The sequence below is a fragment of the Panulirus ornatus genome, chromosome 47 (genome assembly GCF_036320965.1).
Source record: "Panulirus ornatus isolate Po-2019 chromosome 47, ASM3632096v1, whole genome shotgun sequence".
Lineage (NCBI taxonomy): Eukaryota > Metazoa > Arthropoda > Malacostraca > Decapoda > Palinuridae > Panulirus > Panulirus ornatus.
In genome coordinates this window covers 1984662-1994126 of record NC_092270.1, presented here as the reverse complement: position 1 = coordinate 1994126, position 9465 = coordinate 1984662, and the positions used below count along the sequence as shown (strand labels likewise).

The window sequence follows — 9465 nt, the reverse complement described above, 5'->3', positions numbered from 1 at the left end:
CTTTGAGATGGACAATTCGACCATTATCGTTTTGTTGCTATGAGCATCATGATTACTGGGTATCGGTCGTAATTACTATGTTACTGTTGTGATTACTGAATGTTTTTGGTCATGATGACTGGGTGTTGTATCAGAGATTGTTGCACATTTTAGCAGCTACTGGAGGAAGACAAGGCTGTGAATGGTGGTTGATTTTTTTTCGCTGTTAGTACATAATTGCTTTAGAGTAATTATGGAAGTTTTAGGTCATCCTTACTATGCAACTAAGAGCTAAATGTCTACAGCTGGTCTGCCAAGTGTTTGATGTCATTCTCGTTGCTATAAATCTGTAGGGAAAAAGTTCAAATTCTTAAACTAGGCGTTATATTGTTAGTCGATTTTCTCGGTACCGTTGAACACTGATAATTAGTTTATATAATTAGATAAACATCCATATCGATCTCGGGTCATTGGTAAAGGAGCAAACATTTTCACTGTAGGATTCTAGAGCAGATGCTTGACCCAGTACTCTTATTTGCAGTTAAATGTGTTTAGAAAGAGAAATGTTTCATCGTTATATAGCTGAATAGTTTGTTATCGACTGAGAAGCGAAGAATAAAGAGAATGGTTAGAAAATATTAATGAAATGTAAATGATAGAACATAATACGTTAGGTCAAAGTGCGCCGATAATTATCGAAACGGGTTCACTTGAGGATAAATCTGTAACGTTATCTGTTCCAAGCGTATGTAGGACGTAAGGACATCTCATCTGACGACAGTGATTTACGAATTAAGGGATGGTGGTGTATTCATGTGATCTGTGATATAGGTCTGTGCATCCAGCAGGAACACTCTCTTGAATAAAATCAGTTTGCCTCTTGCAATTCCCTACAAAATTTCGGCACCAAAGTAGTAGTAATAGTAGCAGTAGTAGTAGGTATAGAATAATTGAGTAGCGTATGAAGGTGATAAGAAACGATAGAACAAATACGAATCTGAAAAAAGATAGTATCAATTACTCTAGAAACATGTTTCAATGATTCCACTTTCGATCATCTATGATTTAATCATAATTTGTAATTCTAAGTTTTGTGAATTCATATGTGGCGGAGGTTTGTAGGCCAAAATGGTTGGTCATGTTTGTGATACTCTACCATGTCTTGGAAACTGGCAATGAATATTTGAGTAAGATTTGTATTTGTCGACTGTTTCTTGGTGCTAAAATTTTGTTCAGTGAAGTTCCTTTATGTTGTTCACAAAGACTTTACATGTACGATGCTCCTGCTGGGTGCAATGAGGCTAATTGAAGCTATTATCATCTCGTGTGGTGTCGGAAAACCTGATGTGGTTGTCCCATATAATGATCGGGTTGGTCTCTCATCTGGTGATGACTGTTTGTTTAGATATATCCATTTTCAGATGTTAGTGTTGATGTGGAGTTGGTGTGTTTAAAATATTAGAATTGTTGGTTCTTTTTGTCTTCAGCACAGACTGTTACAGTATTAGACAATATTTTGTCTATTAATTTCAATTGTATTTAGAGTATATTTTAGTCTACATGCGAGTATTGTGTAAAAAAAACTTGGCAATGAAAATGAATTCAGAGGACTAAATTCATGTAAGAAATATAAGGACAGCCTTTGCTGAAGGTCAAAGATCTATGTCGTATTCATGGGTTTGAGATGTTAAGTTTAGGAAGATGCTTTTTGATCTTAGCCTTTGATATTCATGAGTCAGGTTGGCGCAATATTGCATAACTGCTTTAGCTGATACGAAAATCCTAGTGGGGGACACGAATGATTCTAAGTTGAACAAGACTCGTTTTACGTTATAGGGTAATAATTTGCGTATTTCATTTACCGAATTCCCATAACATGAAGGAAAAACTAGATTTTCGTAATAAAGAACACTGATGAAGTTTTGCTTACGTGCAGTGTTTCAGGATCGTCTTAAAAAATCTCTTGTGTATTCAACATTTCGGCCAGTGATCGCTCATGTCTGATCTCGGATCGGAAGAACCAGAGAGAGAATTTCCTTGCGTCTACGTGTTACTTGACACCTTATTTCAGATTTTCCAGTCACAATTAAGATTTCTTTTGTATTTTACTTTGATTCTATAATCTTAATTTCGTATTTGGATGTTCAGGTATAATTTCATCTGGTGATCGTTGTTGCGAAATGCAATTGCACCTGATGTCCACAGATGACACCACTTCCATATGGCTTAAGCTCATTTAAAGGCATATTTGCAACCTTCCAAGTTGCATCTGTGTGGACCAGATCATAGTTTTAATAACTCTTCTTTCCTAGAGTCTCCAATAATGCTTGGATGGTGTTCGACCCTAATTTGAAACGCATGATCCGAACCAGTGATGTGCCGAACCTCTGAAACGGCTCCCTACCTCGGCCAGTGTGCTACAGTCAACTTCCTACTTTAGTAAATATATTTTCACGTGAAATTTCTGTAATTCTATTATAATAATCAAAATTCTCATGTGCATTTAACTTTTTGATACCGCCATTCGAAAGACGTTTCCCTTACGGGAAGTCTGGAACCTATATATATCTCTTGGCAGTTTATATCTGGACCGTGTTCACTCCTGGCTCAATACGAGACGGTTCAGGTAAGCCGTTATAAATGCTTCGGTGTCATTCAAGTCTTTCTCTTTCTTCCCCAGGATCTTCCAGTGCATGGATTTTGTTCTTGGCGACCGAGATATCTACGTTGCGGCTTTGATGTCGTACTTCCAGTCGAAGAAAAGATAAAACATATAGACCTATTCATGTCGCCCGCTTTGAAAACGTTACACGTCGGTGGAATACATTAATCCCTTGCATTGACTTTAAGTAGTCAAGCCCCACACCTTCATGTAGTCGTCTGTGAGTAAGTCATGCACCAAAGTAATCAATCTCTTAATTTCAAGTAAATTTTGTTCAGAGAATGTGGTCAACAATCTTAGCATCTTGTAACCTACTGCACGGGAAACTAACAGCCAGCCAAAGCCCAGACATCTAGCACGGGTAATGGCCTTCTGTATAATCTCTATATCCTCTTATCTCTCTTTCTTTTCTATGTCTCTGTCTTTAACCAGGTCTTTGTCTGAACGCCAAAAGTAGGGTCCGTCTCAGTAAGGAGGTGGGGGAAGACGACGAGGAGGAGGAGGTGGCAGCGGAGGACGAGGCGCGGAGGAGGAGGAGGACGTACAATTCTGGGAATACATGTCACGTGGATGGACTGGTTGGAAGTCGACGCTGGGGACACTGCGAACCTGCGATCTGCGACCATCAAGTTGCCTTTCCCTTCTCTCCCTCCCCATCTGTTTTTCCCTTCCCTTTCCCACTCCTTCACCCCTACCTTCCCCCGTCCTTCACCTCTTTGAATGCCAAAAATAGGGTCTGTCGCACAGTGAGGAGGCGGCGGAGGACGATGAGGAGAGACGGAGAAGGCGGAGGAGGGCACACGATTCTGGGAATACATGTCGCGTTGATGGACCGGCTGGAGTTCGACACTGGGGACACAGAGAACCTGCGACCATCAACAAGTTGTCCTTTCCTTGTCTCCCTCGCCATCTGCTTTTCCCCTCCCTCGCCGCCTCTCTTACCCCCTCCTTCACCTCTACCTTCCCCCGTCCTTCACCTCTTTCAGTGCCAAAAGTAAGGTCTGTCGCACAGTGAGGAGTCGGCGGAGGACGATGAGGAGAGGCGGAGGAGGGCGCACGATTCTGGAAATGCATGTCGCGTTGATGGACCGGCTGGAGGTCGACACTGGGGATACCGAGAACCTGCGACCATCAACAAGTTGTCCTTTCCTTGTCTCCCTCGCCATCTGCTTTTCCCCTCCCTCGCCGCCTCTCTTACCCCCTCCTTCACCTCTACCTTCCCCCGTCCTTCACCTCTTTCAGTGCCAAAAGTAAGGTCTGTCGCACAGTGAGGAGTCGGCGGAGGACGATGAGGAGAGGCGGAGGAGGGCGCACGATTCTGGAAATGCATGTCGCGTTGATGGACCGGCTGGAGGTCGACACTGGGGATACCGAGAACCTGCGATCTGCGACCATCAACAAGTTGTCCCTTCCTTGTCTCCCTCACCATTTGCTTTTCCCTTCCCACCACCGCCTCCCTTACCCACTCCTTCACCCCTACCTTGCCCCGTCCTTCACCTCTTTCAGGACCAAAAGTAAGGTCTGTCGCACAGTGAGGAGGCGGCGGAGGACAATGAGGAGAGGCGGAGGAGGACGCACAATTTTGGGAATACATGTTGCGTGGATGGACCGGCTGGAGCTCGACACCGGGAACCTGCGATCTGCGACCATCAATAAGTTGTTCTTTCCTTGTCTCCCTCACCATCTGCTTTTCGCCTCCCTTACCCCGTCTGTCACCCCTGCCTTCCTCCGTCCTTCACCTCTTTGTCTGAACACCAACAGCAAGGTCTGTCACACTGTGAGGAAGCGGTGGAGGACGAGACGGAGGAGTGCGCACGTTCTGGGAATACATGTCTCGTGGATGGACTGGCTGAAGGTCGACACTGGGGATACCGGGAACCCGTGATCTGCGACCATCAACAAGTTGTCCTTCCCTTCTCTTCCTCGCCATCTGTTTTTCCCTTCCCTTACCCACTACTTCACCCCTACCTTGCCCCGTCCTTCACCTCTTTCAGTGCCAAAAGTAAGGTCTGTCGCACAGTGAGGAGGCGGCGGAGGACGACGAGGAGGCGGAGGAGGGCGCACAATTCTGGGAATACATGTCGCGTTGATGGACCGGCTGGAGTTCGACACTGGGGACACAGAGAACCTGCGATCTGCGACAATCGACAAGTTGTCCTTTCCCTGTCTCCCTCACCATCTGCTTTTCCCCTCCCTCGCCGCCTCCCTTACCCACTCCTTCACCCCTACCTTCCCCCGTCCTTCACCTCTTTCAGTGCCAAAAGTAAGGTCTGTCGCACAGTGAGGAGGCGGCGCAGGACGATGAGGAGAGGCGGAGGAGGACGCACAATTCTGGAAATACATGTCGCGTTGATGGACCGGCTGGAGCTCGACACTGGGGACACAGAGAACCTGCGATCTGCGACCATCAACAAGTTGTCCTTTCCCTGTCTCCCTCACCATCTGCTTTTCCCTTCCTACCACCGCCTCCCTTACCCACTCCTTCACCCCTACCTTACCCCGTCCTTCACCTCTTTCAGTGCCAAAACTAGGGTCTGTCGCACAGTAAGGAGGCGGCGGAGGACGACGAGGAGGCGGAGGAGGACGCACAATTCTGGGAATACATGTCTCGTTGATGGACCGGCTGGAGTTCGACACTGGGGACACAGAGAACCTGCGATCTGCGACAATCAACAAGATGTTCTTTCCCTGTCTCCCTCGCCGCTTCCCTTACCCCCTCCTTCACCTTCCTCTACCTCCTCCCCCTGAACCATCACCATAGGGTATACTAACCAAGTTTGGTAGACATACTGTCGGTAAGTGGTGTCGGGGAAGTGACCCCGTTAGATTGGGGAAAGATACCAATAGAATATCGGGCTATTTATATGAATTTAGACAACTGGCATTAGCTCAGACGAGGTGGAGAGGGAACCATATTTTGTCATCGTTCGCAACTGAACAAACAAGTTTAAATTGGTAGCATTCTTCATCTATTCAGGTCATAAGGTTGTGCGTCTCGTTGCTAGCACAAGCCAATCATTGTCGCAAAATTGTTCAGTGAAAAGCTTAGGGAGAGAATAAATATCATACTGGACTGTTGATATAAACTGAAGCGAATACGGTCACGTTCCGGAGATGTGGCAATAAACTCCCACACCGCCATCGCTCCGATTGTGGTTCCATGTATAGGTGAGAATCCAAACCAATGTCCATCATAACCAGAGTTTCCCCGTTACAAACGTCGGTTATAACGTAACGTGTTATATTTGCAGAATTTGTCCCACCACTACGTCGTTACTTAAAGGTTAAGTGTAAAGCTCTGAACTACATGAAATGCACAAAGATTAATTGCAATGGTTAGTTCACAGGCATACAAGTTGTGGTATAAAAGTACACACGACAATAGTATCGCAGTATATAATAAACTGCTTTAATCCAAGGTTGAGATTTCTCTTGATTAAATAGTCGGAGAAAAGCCAGTCGGGTCGGTCACTTAAAAACGAATGTGGACGATCATAAAACCATCAGACGGAGAGAAAAATGAGATGAGAAACGCATCGTTGCCAGAGCGAAAAAAAACGCGATGAGAAATATCTCTAATTTTCGGGGGGAAAAAATTCAGCCGTTTATAAAAGTCTGGTTACGAAGACGTGGCACATAAAAAAAATATATGGATGAAGGAATTTAGATTACACTCCTAAATGATTTAATTTCTCAAGTTTAGAAAATCGTTTGACGATTCTCCCTCATGACATTCTAAATTGTCTAACAAGTCTGAACTTAAAGTGAAAAAGATATTTTTACATACCTTTTGTAGGGTAAAACAATATATTAAGCAATATGCTTTATACTATTTAACATTAACGATTTTAGGACTTGCAAGAAAATGGTCACAAATATTGCGGTTAAAGAAAACGGAGTACTCGGACAGTTAATGTCCTTTATATATTAACTCCTTAGAAACTGTTTATTTGTTAGATTGTCACTAACAGAAGCATAAAGCTAAATCACTTGAATGAAATACTTAAATATCCGATCATTCGTTAACTATTCCTAATATGGAGATTAATTGCGTTATGCTTGGCAATTTAGAAGTCCTTACCTTCATGATCCCTTTCAAGAGGCGTAAACAGTTTATCGTCCAACGAAGAGATTGTAATTCATTCAGCGTTTCTAATCTGAATAATCGCATTTCAGTCTATTCTAATATTTATACATTAAGTGCCTTTGTACTAATATTCTGCGATCTACTTCGCAAGTAGAATAGGAGTTACGGGCTTGAATTCTTTTATAGAAGGCAAGCGGAAATATCCCCGAATTCTAATACAGAGGATAACTCAAATCTGTTTATCTATACGTAACGTAGTATTTACTAGCATGATTTTCATTATAGATGGACAAAAATGACTTCGAATGAAAAATGCACGGTGGTTATTGAATAGAACTAAGTGTCGTGAGGAAAGCCAGTTCGTAAACTGCCCCCGAATGTTTGCTTCAAGTAAGATTCGAAGCGTGGAAAGCGGTTCACTTCGGGACTTCGGATCGGCGAGTTTTGTAAATGTAATTCTTGGATGAATTCAACTGTATAAATGATTTAGATATTCGCTGCTTGCTTAGTTCTGCCCGGTGCATCATGAAATGTGTATACTTGCATATACATATATTTGCGGGAGCTTTATAGATAGAGGGGATATGCATATAACAATAGTTTATCGGACGTAATGATTATCTTTTTGTAAATTCTTAGATATTCCATCTTTCATGTTTTTGGAATACTATGTAAAGATGAATTAGAAGGAAGTTGCATTGTCTACAGAAGGAATGCCATCGTTCAAAGTTAACACCAGTTCGTCGTGTTTCGGTATCAAAATCCGCATCTGTACATTGTTTGCTCATTGCTCGGGTTATTTCACGTCTCGATACTGGCGTTTTACATCTGTACTCTCATAAACTCTTCGTCCAATGCACACTACGAACGTCCATGTATAATCGTGCAAAAGGGTATGGAAAGGTAAATTGGCTCGATAATGCGACTGGCAAGTGTTAGATTCAAATACTGAAGCAAATATGTCGATGTGCATTTCTGATGGTTCTGATTTTCACAAGAAACGGTATGCATTTTTAAGACAACAAAACACTAAGTTATCAAAACTAACTTGCAAATTCGGGTAAGAGCAAAATTAATAACATCGTAACTCTGGATTTCTTATCGATTTTTGGCTTTTAAGACTGTTGCTGCCGTAATTAATCATAAAGCTGTAACATTAGTCGAAATGCATACATTGTCCTCGGAGTGAGAACATAAATTACTAGTACGTTAAGCGGTGAAAAAAAATGTCTACGATTAAGGAAATCTTAAAAGTCCTGTGCTTCATTCCGTATGTAATTACTTTGAATTTTACTTATCAGTATAACTAATTACGTATTAAGTCGATGTATTTCATACAAGCGCATAATTTTTTGCAGTTTATACAAACGAAAAAAAATAGTGATAGCTTAAATCTAGTTTTCTTCGAAAGAAATCTCTATACATTTTCTTTAATGCTAATTTGATAGGGGACTTTTATATTTTTTTCGTAAACATAAACTGCCCATGATGGGCTGGTCGAAGGCACATACTGTACGACGGGCGTACACTAGCACTATCTACAGTGGGTGCAGTGTATGAACATATGGAAATATTTGAAGCCAACTGTGACTGGGTGATGTTTCCTAATCATGAAATCTTGAAATGTAGATATAATGTTAGCGACTCGTGTTTCCGATTCATTCGAACCTTGCTTTAGTGTTTCATAAACTGTTTATTTTTTTCTAATGGGAACCATAGACTTAGGATGAAGTTAGATGAGGAGAAACTTTGAATAATACTAGTTATTCGTCTCATGCTATTTATGATAGTAATTGTCTTTTCCTTATAGACTGTAGATATAAGACTGCACTTTGTTCCAGGACTGAAGTTGTTCGGGAGTGCTCCAGTGCCTGGATCGAACTCTGTTTCGGTACAGACAAGACTTTGCATATTCCTCGCTATCACTATATGCATGAAGGCTGTGTGAGCGCCTGTGGAACGAGCACAAGAAATATATTTGGTAAGCTACATTATTCTGAAAGCTTTTTTTTTTTTTTTTTATTTCTTAGACAATGGCTTGTCCAGAGATGAAATTAAACGATAATGAGCAAAATTTGAATACCATTTATTTTCATATTTTTCCCCATGATGGTAATATTCTCTTGCTCCGATTCGAGTGTGAATGTAACGAATGTACTTATTCCAGGATTAAAGTGGTTCGCGAATGCTCCAGACCCTAGACCGAGTCCACCTTGAATACAATGAAGACTTACGTTCCCCGCCAAGACTACTTGCATGACTGCTACATCAGCGCAACGCTCAGAGACTATTACAATTTTTGAAATTCCTAGACATCGAGCCTCCACAACACTTCTCGCCGGAGATGAACTGTGCTGGGATTTTGGAGGACATCTTGGAGAAATATGTTGCTTTTAAAGTTATATGTATACGAGGTAGATGACTGAAAATATGAACATTGTATGTATTGTATGTCTGTGAAGAGGAGTACACTCAAATGTAACCTTTGGTTCTGACGCTTCTATAAACATTGCAAGCGCTTGAGTTTGATCTCCTTAATATTTTAAATTTTATGACTCTGGGTACTCTTCCTGTATTGTTAATGTTCGACATGTTCATCATACCATCGGAGTGTTTACAAATTGGTAATACTCTGTCTCGACTTGTGGAAACTGGTTCTGTCATCATTTGACGCAGAGGTCAAATGACTTATTCATCTTGTGATGCAAGTTGATGTTCCTAATTTGAAATGGATGAT

General features: G+C 42.0%; 1 long non-coding RNA gene across 1 annotated transcript; it reads left to right on the top strand.

The window, feature by feature from the left end:
- The first annotated feature begins 2272 nt into the window (after positions 1–2272).
- On the top strand, positions 2273–8659 carry LOC139763421 (uncharacterized). The gene is made up of 3 exons (XR_011716117.1): positions 2273–2418; positions 2660–2861; positions 3074–8659. It is a non-coding gene; the product is annotated as an uncharacterized lncRNA (long non-coding RNA).
- Positions 8660–9465: the final 806 nt, after the last annotated feature.